The sequence below is a fragment of the Triticum dicoccoides genome, chromosome 4A (assembly GCF_002162155.2).
Source record: "Triticum dicoccoides isolate Atlit2015 ecotype Zavitan chromosome 4A, WEW_v2.0, whole genome shotgun sequence".
Taxonomy (NCBI): Eukaryota; Viridiplantae; Streptophyta; class Magnoliopsida; order Poales; family Poaceae; genus Triticum; species Triticum dicoccoides.
The window spans coordinates 45903877-45914630 of NC_041386.1; the positions used below are offsets into that span (position 1 = coordinate 45903877).

Here is a 10754-nt window from a genome sequence, read left to right on the forward strand (position 1 = left end):
GGAGAGACCAAGTCTCCTACGAAATCTTTGCTTGAAGACATTATTCATACCTTCACTCCTTTGAGTCGAGTTCATATCAGCTGTAAACGAGTCACGATAGACAGCAGCCCACTTTTCCCTCAACTCATATAACTTTGCCATCCATTCGTTGTCCTGGAGGTTGTACCGATCCAACAATTCATGCCACTTCTTGTGGAACTTATACTCTGATCTATCTTCATAAACACATCTCTTAAAATCAGGTAGAAACTTCTCAGGATGCTCATGAATTACATGTCCAAGATGTTTAGCAGCATTAAGATAAATGTGCCATAGACAAAGTCGATGACTTGTATTTCGAAACACATATGCAACTGCTCCTGCCATGGCCGCATCCTGATCAGTGAAAATTGTGCTTGGATGCTTACCTGACATTGCTGTTAGAAAGGTTTCAAACAACCAAACAAATGACTCAATGGTCTCATTATATAACAATGCTGCCCCAAAAATTATAGTCTGCTTGTGATGGTTGGTTCCCAGGATTGGAGCAAAAGGCATTTCAAACTTATTAGTTTGAAACGTAGTGTCAAATGATATAGCATCTCCGAAACATGCGTAATCCATGATAGACTGTCCGTCTGCCCAAAAGAAATTAGCAATCCGACCATCTTTCTCATCTACTTGAATGGCATAAAAAAATGTTGGATCCTCTCTCTGCTTATTTTTCAAGTATTCTAGAAGTGTTTGTGAATCATTTGATTCTAAGTACTTTTTGCGCTCACGACCAATCTCGTTATTGCAGTCCATCTTTGCGAATGGCACTTTGTCTGGTCCTCCGTAAAACGCTACCATGAAGTCATACACCTGGGATGGCTTCATTCCGGCTTCCCGTATCTGGCCAATTAGATGTCTGTCTGCTTCTATAACACGTCGTTGGGACCTCAGTTTGTGCACCTTATTGGGACTAGCAAGATAATGATTATGATCGGTTACAACCTTTTGCACCATCCAAATCCCCTCTCTGCTAACACTGAACTGAATACGGGCATTGCAATCCATCCTTGTAGTGTCCTTCGACGACTCGGTTTCTCGATGGCCTTGGTTACTGCAAACAATTCTTTTTTGATATATAGTACCATCATGTCGACGCTTTGTCTGGTTCTTTCTAATACTAAATCCAACTTTGCCAGCATATGTGTTATACATGTCATAGGCGTCTTTCTCTGACTCAAACGTTTTCCCAACTTCAGGAACCTGCAGTACACATAGTTCAAAGTTAAATTTTCTATTACCACAATGCGATGTGAAAAGATAAATTTCGCTTGAATTTGAGCTGAGAGACCGCCGTACCTGAATTGTTTGCTCTTCATTTTCTCCACGACCATCCGTAACTGCGTCATCTTGCTGGCCTCCTCCTGACATGACTTGTGGCGGCGGCAAGTCCATGGTGCATGTCGTGGCTTCTGACATCGTATACGACGGACGGTACAATTTGGAGCAGCGACTGTTGTCATCAACGAGGTTTACATGGTGCAAGCCAGAGGTAGAACCACCATGGTCGTCGTTCCAGGCGACGGTGTGAGATTCCGGCATGGCCACTCCTGACCTTCTTGACGACAGCTCTGCTTCAGATTGCGGCAGCACGGCCAGTGGCGGCCGTGGCTGTCCTTCCAGCCCGATCCCGTCATGCAAGGGAGAGGGCGTGTTTCGACGGCCGGCGGACATGGCTATCATTCCTCCTGCCGCAGTGAGCGTCGGGCCAGGGAACTGGCGGCTAGTCGCATCGCCTGGAGGACACCGTTCCGGTCGCTCAGCCATCAGAAATTCTCGATTGGATTGATGGAGGATTGGAGGCGGACAAGGCTGCAGCTACGCATCTGATCGGGGCTATGATCTGATCGGAAGCAATCACGTAACTATGGGAGCCAATATCGCACGTAGAGGTTCAGTTTTGGAGCCGAGCCATACGCATGCGTGCAGCGATTGGAGCCGAGCTGCGTATCGCTTGGACAAAATTGAAGACACCGTGCGATTGTCCAGCTGTACACGTGGCAGCAGATGACGTCCGGGTTGCAAAGGATGAGGTTTGCAACCGGTATGTCTCAGTCGACGAGTTTTTTTTTGTACAATTTGATTGATCTGTGATTTGTGGCTGAGGTAGGTATTCCTCTCGTCCAAAAACATACTGGGCTTTTTCCACTGGGCAGAGCGTACCTTCAGGGGCTTTGCTTCTGTATCTAGCCGTGGGCTGCGGCTTGAGGTCCTTTCCAAATTCTCTTTTTTATTTTTTTATTTTCTCACTCATAGGTCACCCATGCGAACATTTTGTATTTTTCTTTTTTGATGTTGCGCTTGAGTGTATAGTACGAATCACATTAGTGCAGCTCACTGTGTGTATACACGTACCTTTTTCTTTTTTATATTTCCTTTTTCCTTTTGTATTTTAGTGTTTTATTTATCATTTTATTTGTATAAAAATGTTTTCACTTGTATTTCTATTTTTATTTTTTAATTTCTTATTTTATAAAAAATGGAAGATCTCATTTCTTTTAGAATGGACATTTTGACACGCATTTTGCATTTTTTAAGTTTCAGTACTGTTAAATCTCAAATGGCTTAGACTTCACAAAGTCGTCAACCGTCTGTGTTACTTGCTTTAAGAATCGCATTGGATTGTGAGTTTTCTCATTTCGACATGCTAAGGCGTGTGACCAGCTCGCTTTTTTCTGTTTCTTTTCGGCTTGGGCTCTTTCTTTTTTGTTCTTTTAGATTCTTTTTTTTTTCTGTCGGGCCTGTTGTTGGTTGGGGCGTGCTGGGCGGGTCCAAAGTTTTTTTTGCCTTTTGTTCCTTCCATCTTTGCATTTTTCCCTTTATTTGTTGTTGACTGCCTTTTGTAGTAAACCGGGGTTGTTTGACTGCAAGGAGTTAGGGGGCTGGGGGTATATCCTTCCTCCATACACTTTTCTTAATTTGTTTTGTTCATATCGTTTGACATGATATTTTTTAAAATATTCGTTTTTGTTTGTTATTGTTGTCAATTCATCTTCCCTATTTTTTATATTCATTTATTTTGTTCCCTTTTATATTCCATTTTCGCTTATTCTTATTTTTATTCCATTTATATGTTCCTTTTATTTTCTTCACATTTTTTTCTTTTTTGTGATAGTTTTCTCCATTTTATGTAAAACCATTTTTTATTTTGTCATCTTCTCGGTAGATGGAGAATTAGTGATATCTCGGTTGATTCGGTAGCCATGCATTCTAGACACTAAGTTCGCGTGTCGTCGTGTGTATTTGTTTTTATGTTCATGTTTGTCTTTATATACACTATTACCTCTTTCTTTTATTATCTTTTAGTCAAACTGAAAAGGATATTGTTGTCTCCTCGGGGACATGTGATAAAATTGAAACAATATAGAGAAGTTTAATATGGCCCCTGTGTAAGGATGACACACACAAATTTGGAAAGAAAGAAAAAGATATTTGGACTAGTAGGGGGGTGTCGGCTAGTTGCATGTTCATCACTATACACGCAACTGCAAGTGTTGGAATTGGACTGCAACTGCATGCCCCCCAAGGCGACTGTAACTAGACTAGTAGGGGATGTCGGCCAATTGCATGTCCATCACCAGACATGCAACTGCAAGTATTGGAACCAAACTGCATGTGTGTGGCCCCAACGCGACTGCAACTGGGCTAGTTGGGGGGGGGGGTTGTCGGCTAGTTGCATGCCCATCACTAGACATATAACTACAAGTATTAGAACCGGATCACAACTGCATGCCTCCAACCCGACTTCAACTAGACTAGTAGGGGTTGGTGACCAATTGCATGTCCATCACTACACATGCAACTGCAAGTGTGAACCAGATTGCAACTGCATGGCCCCAATCTGACTGCAACCGGGCTAGTAGGGAGGGGGGTTGTCGGCCAGTTGCATGTCCATCACAAGACACACAATTACAAGCGTTGAAACATGACAGTGACCGCATGCCCCTCAAGGCATCTGCAACTCGGCTAGTAGGGGGTTATCGTCCAGTTGCATGTCCATCACTAGTCATGGAACTACAAGTGTTGGGACCGGACTCAACTACATGGCCCCCAACGCGACTGCAACTGAGCTAGTAGGGGGTTATCGGCCAGTTGCATGCCAATCACTGGACATGCAACTGCATGGACCCCAATGCGGTTGCAACTAGGCTAGTAGGGGAGTTCTCGACCAGTTGCATGTCCATCACTAGACATGCAACTGCAAGTGTTGGAACCCAATTGCAACCGCATGCCCCCAACGTGACTGCAAATGGGCTAGTAGGGGGGTTTTCGACCAGTTGATGTCCATCACTAGGCGATGCAAATTCAAGTGTTGAAACCCGGCTGCAACTGCATGGCCCTCAATGTGACTCTAACTGAGCTAGTAGGGGGTTGTCGGCCAGTTGCATGTCCAACATGAGACATGCAACTGCATGACCCTAGTGCGACAGCAACTGCGTGTCCCACAATGCGACAACAACTAGGTCGATATGTGGTTTATCAGCCAATTGCATGTCCATCCCTAGACATGCAACTAGAAGTGCTGTAACCCGACAACAATTGTATGACTCCCAACGCAACTGCAACTCATGGTGAGAGGGGATTGTCTTCAGTTACCTTTTCACAACATTTTTAAATATTCATGTGTTTTCTTTCTTTTTTTATTTTCATTTTTTGTTCTTAATTTTTTAAGACAAAAACATGAATTTTATTTAAATTATGATCTTTTAAAAAACATGTAATATTTGTCAAAATTTAAAAATTGTGAACTCTCTTCAAATTTGCGACCAACTTTTGAATTCATGAGCAATTTTTCAAATTCATAAATATTTCTTAACTTTTGTGTGCAATCAGTACATACAAACACCACATACACCATGCGTGCAATATGTCTTCTTGTTTTTTTATACAACTTATTTTTTAAAGTATCACCACCCGGTTACGCGCGCGCACACACACACATACACATAGACTAACCCACGTTGTTGCATTTCCATTGTTAGGGCGCAACTTAATTTAGAAAAACAGTGTACATGGTTTTCTTTTTTACTATCTATTGTTTTTTTATTCGTTTGTTAGATAAATGATTTTTTAATGATACAGAATGATTCAACTCGTACATCCTTTCCTCTAGCTTTTTCTCCATTGTTTACCTTTTTCTTCAGCTTCTATGTACAAGTGAGCGAATATTTTGTGGTCCTCCGATGGTTTGTCAACAAAACAAGAAAAATCACAAATAAAAATACAAGAAAACCCAACAAATAGAAAAAACAGCCTAAAGAAACTATGCAGCGAGACAAGTTCATTGAAAAAATAAAAGAAGAAAAAGATAGAGAGAAAGAGAGACGGGACCAGCTCAAGACAAGAATTGAAAGCAACAGGCCAGTACACGTGCATGGATAATACGCTGCTTACAAAGGTGGAGGGTGCTGCTATGAAAAAAAAAAAGATGGATGACGTCATCGACTTAGACTTCGCGAAGTCTAAATCGACTGAGATCTAGAGACATCCTCGTGCATACTCCCTCCGTCCTTTAAAGAGTGTACTTCCAACTTTGTTGGAGAGTCAAACTATTTTAATGTTTGACCGAGTTTATACCAAAATATATCAACATTTGTGAAACCAAATAGGTATATGATGAAAATATATTTTATCATGAATCTAATGTTACTAATTTGATGACATAAATGTTGGTGTATTATTATATAAATACGGTCAAACATAAAAATATTTGACTTTCCAACAAAGTTGGAAGTACACTCTTTAAAGGACGGAGGGAGTATGTATATATTGAGATAAGAGAGCTCGTTTTCGACTAGGCCGCGTATTGGGTATTGACCGGCACCATGCATAACCTGTTTCCTTGTCGCTTGCGTACGTGTATACGAACCCACCCGGATTACATCGACCAGCCATGCACAACCGATGGAGTTAGCTATGCTATCCCGATTTTGATTCTACTCGGAGTAAATCGAGTCAATTGCATGGCTTGCATGTTGTGCTAGCTTGCACTACGAGTCAAAGGATGTTGTTGCCCTACCTACAGGTTTAGTCAAAGTTTTTTTTTTTGCAGGTACAGGTTTGGCCAAAGTTGGATTGGCTGTCGTGTGCATATCCGAGTAGGTCTGTGTGTGCATGTACATATGTGTGGGCCCGACTATACTATATCAAGCATGCGGCTGACCCGACTATACTATACCAAGCATGCGGCTGATGATTTTTGTCTGCTTTCAGTCCAACTAGAGGGCGAGGTAGGCTTTGCCATGCCATTTCTCGGACATGAGTTAACTTTTTATTGGCGGGCTATTATGGTTAGAGGTGAATTCTTTTATCCAGATGATTAAGTGTCATATGTGTGACATGAAATAACACTGTCCTGACTTTTTTACACTATAAAGTTGTCATCTGAAAAAAATTCAAAAAAAACTGAAACTTGCAATCCAAACAGAAAGTTGCCACGGATAACTAAACTTGCCATAAAAGAAGTCAGGACAGAATTGCTTCATGCCATACGTGTGTCACTTACCAGGATCATACTTTTCTACCGAAAAACAAAGAACTAGATTGTATTAGTTGGCTGATATTTCTGGTTTATTTGATTTATGGTGTTTGAATCGTGTTTTCATCCCTAGTTGTTTGTGTTCACGTGTATCGCCTGTTTTCATCATGCATGAACTAAATTGACCATTAGCCCATATCCATTAAAATCGGCCTATCTTTTTTTCCTTCTAATTTCCCTACTTTGATGGCACGTCTAGACATGGCATTAAGCCCATGTACAATGCTCACCCCATGCAATCCAATTCACTCGTGCCTCTGCCTCCTAAAATCACTCTCTTTGTATATAGATTTTCGTCCTCAAAAGGGCTTCCATCTCTCAACCTAGTCACTTCCCAACCTTTAGGTTAGATCTACTACCACATAGCCTAGCTACAACAAGCTCTTCAATAGGTGTTCATAATGACTTGGAGATCTCTAGCGTCTAGTCTTTCCATTCAAAGGATGCTGCCGCTAGTTTGCTGCGGTGTGCATGTCCGAGTAGGTCTACATGTGTGCATGCATGTCCGTGTAAGCATGCACCTGATTTTCTTCGGTTTTACTATTTCTCAGGTACCTGAATTTCTTTTTCACCAGACACTTTTTCCTTCTTTCTTCCTTCTTCCCGAGTGCACGAGATGGGGAGGCCGCACCTCACCGAAGAAGCAGCCCCACTATCTATCTTATGGGGAAGTCATAGCCTCATTATCTATCTTACGGAGAAGCCACACAACCCCATTATCTATCTTATGAGGAGCGGTGATGCAAGGGATTGCCGGCGGTGGGAGGAGGTTGAGGGGAGAGCGGTGCGGCAAGGTGGTGCGTGGTAGCGCCCGCCAGCCGTGAGTGGTGGAGGCCATCAATGAGGAAGAAGAAAAATAGTGATTTATAAAGGTTAAAAAGAAGTCGACAATGTTGCTTAATGTGTATAAAACAACCTAGTTAGTGTCTTTCTGATTCATCTTGTAGCAAGATAATTTGATTTCCACTCTAAGCAAAACCTGCACGTACGTCCGTTTTTTTTTCATGGAGCACGGAAGTGTAAGCTGCATGCATGCGGCTGTTTTCTCTCTAGACTACACACATCTCTAGGCGTGAGTTACTCCATGTGCCTGCCCTTAACATGTACTAGATCCGATGACTATTGTAGACTGATTTAGTATATCCAACGGCTAAATAATTTTGATGATGTGGCTCAAGAAAAAGGTACATAATTCTTTATACAGGGGCTAGCTATTTAGACATAGCAGATTTCCATTACACAAAGAATGTGCTGCACTACCTGCAAAAGATCATCAAGATCTACCAAATTCTGTAGAAGCATTTTTCTTCAAAACATTGGTATTCTGATTACTACACACTATATTCAGATAACTTCCCATGTTTGGCGTGTCTGGTTAGCACGGAGTATTAAAATGGATGGACCATGTTTGATATAGAACATATGAGCTAGGCCAAAGTTGGAGTTGGCTGTCGTGTGCATATCCGAGTAGGTCTGTGTGTGCATGTACATATGTGTGGGCCCGGCTATACTATATCAAGCATGCGGCTGACCCGACTATACTATATCAAGCATGCGGCTGATGATTTTCGTCTGCTTTCAGTCCAACTAGAGGGCGAGGTAGGCTTTGCCATGCCATTTCTCGGACATGAGTTAACTTTTTATTTGCGGGCTATTATGGTTCGAGGTGAATTCTTTTATCCAGATGATTAAGTGTCACATGTGTGACACGAAGTAACACTGTCCTGACATTTTTTACACTAAACTTGTCATCCGAAAAAAAACAAAAAAAACTGAAACTTGCAATCCAAACATAAAGTTGCCACGGGTAACTAAACTTGCCATAAAAGAAGTCAGGACGGAATTGCTTCATGCCATACGTGTGTCACTTGATCAGGGTCATACTTTTATACCGAAAAACAAAGAACTAAACTGAATTAGTTGGCTGATATTTCTGGTTTTCTATCAGTGTTCGAATCGCGTTTTCATCATGTATCGCCTGTTTGTGTTCACGTGTATCGCCTGTTTTCATCATGCATGAACTAAATTGACCATTAGCCCATATCCACTAAAATCGGCCTATCTTTTTCTTCTTCTAATTTCCCTACTTTGATGGCACGTCTAGACATGGCATTAAGCCCATGTACAATGCACACCCCATGCAATCCAATTCACTCGTGCCTCTACCTCCTAAAATCACTCTCTTTTGTATATAGATTTTCGTCCTCAAAAGGGCTTCCATCTCTCAACCTAGTCACTTCCCAACCTTCGGGTTAGATCTTCAAATTATTCTAGAAACTCAGGATGCGTTTCTTTTTCTATTTTACTTGGTACTGGTGTGATTTGATTGCTGCTAGGTGCTTGTACTTTTTCTCAGCTATGTGGTTGTGTTTTCAGATTCCTTACCCAACGTTGTTGTATGGGTCAGGACTGAATGGCCTCTTGTCTGTGATCACTGGGACCATTGCCGTTGTGATATCATATAAGAGCAAACCATTGATTTGTTTGCCATGACTTATTCTTGTTTGGGAGTAGTAATTAGCATTCTTTCATCTATCATAAATCTAGGTACATTACCTAAGTAAGTTTCAGTCAAGATTAGTTTACCACTCATAGAAAGCATAGTCCCTTGCCAAGAAGCTGCTTTCTTTCCCACTTTCTCTTTGACAGGTTCCAATCACTATTATTAAGTTTCCTATAATGCAGAGGGATGCCCAGGTATGAGGTATAAAAATCTGAGCATCAATGTCTTTCTTAACCAATGCCTCCCAAAATAGAGAACTTCATTTTTCAGGAAGTTGATTTTAAGTCCAGTCAAATGCTCAAAAAACACACAGAGAATATTCAACCTAGCGCTATGCTTCCTGGAAACAACACTAGAAAAGATCTTGATCATCCCCAAGTGTAGGGAACTATGTAGCACTTTCCAATGTGGAGGTGGAAGTATCGAGCATTGATATCCCGAGGGAGCTAAAGGTAAGAACCTTATTCTCTTAGCCTCGATCTGCCCTGATATAACCTTTCGTACACCAAGCGTTTGCTTTACCTAGACTCTAAAAAAGATAATTTGCAGGAAAAAAGATAATTTGCAATGCAAAAAAGGCAGTGTGCAAGATTATGAAGTGCAGGTAAATAAGCTTTAGGTACTAAAATTTAAAGTTGTGAACAAAATAAAAGAGAGCAAGTGTGGAAGTAGTGGTGATCGGTGGTGTGGAATTGATCCTAGGCCATTGGCTATGATAAAATAATAGATAGACACACATGCGGTTTTATATGCTAAGATGCTTAAAAATTCATTGACTAACATGTACTTATGATTGAAACCATTGTAAGCATCCCCAAGCACTAAGAATTTGTTAAGGTAAACCTAACCATAGCATTAAGTTCGATGAGTCTTTTTTTATCCCGTATGCTTGACTCATATACTTAGATGCGATAATATCTATCACTCCAGCCATCCTATGTATATATTCATCGCAACACATTACTAACCCTCAAGTGTGATCCAACATACATGCATGCTTATACATTAGCACAAAGCATAACACTTACATGCAATTCATATCAATCATACTAGATCACCAATGCCATAGGACAAAAGACAAAACACACACATAGTGACAACAAATCTTTGGATAAAAAATCATCAGATAAAACACCATCTTCAAGTAGGGGGCTACAGAGATTTTTTGGGTGAGTGGACCACTTTGTAGATGAGGGATTTTGCAGAAGATGATGGTTCAGTCAATGAAGACGATGACGGTGATGGTTCCCCGGTAGTGCTCTCGCGCCACCGGAAGAGAGGGGAAGACAGCCGTCCTCCTTCTTATCCCCCCCCTAGGTGGGGGAATGGTTTCTTCTCTAGTTTTTGGTGGCCATGGATGTGAAGGACGAGAGTCTCCCTCAACATTGGATATATAAATCTCGATGGAGCAATTTCTAGGTGTTGTTTTCTCAGTCTCGGACAATTTATTTATTCCCGGAGACCCATAACTCCAAAAAACTAAAATTTAAGGTGGTGGAGAAAACTTTGATAAAACTTTGCATTAAAAGAAGAGGTACATAGGCTGCTCTAGGTGCCAATTTAACCAAGGCCAAGGATGCATGGTTCCATTGCATGGAGCCCTAGTGGCCCCCTCTAGGTGCCCTTACAGTGCAGAGTCTCCTATGGTACATGTATCAACATTGTATTTCTTTTAAAAAAATT

At 41.3% G+C, this 10754-nt stretch overlaps 1 non-coding gene across 1 annotated transcript; it reads left to right on the top strand.

Moving 5' to 3' along the window:
* The first annotated feature begins 3358 nt into the window (after positions 1-3358).
* LOC119290217 lies at positions 3359-3464 on the top strand. The gene has a single exon (XR_005141814.1). It is a non-coding gene; the product is annotated as a U6 spliceosomal RNA (small nuclear RNA).
* Positions 3465-10754: the final 7290 nt, after the last annotated feature.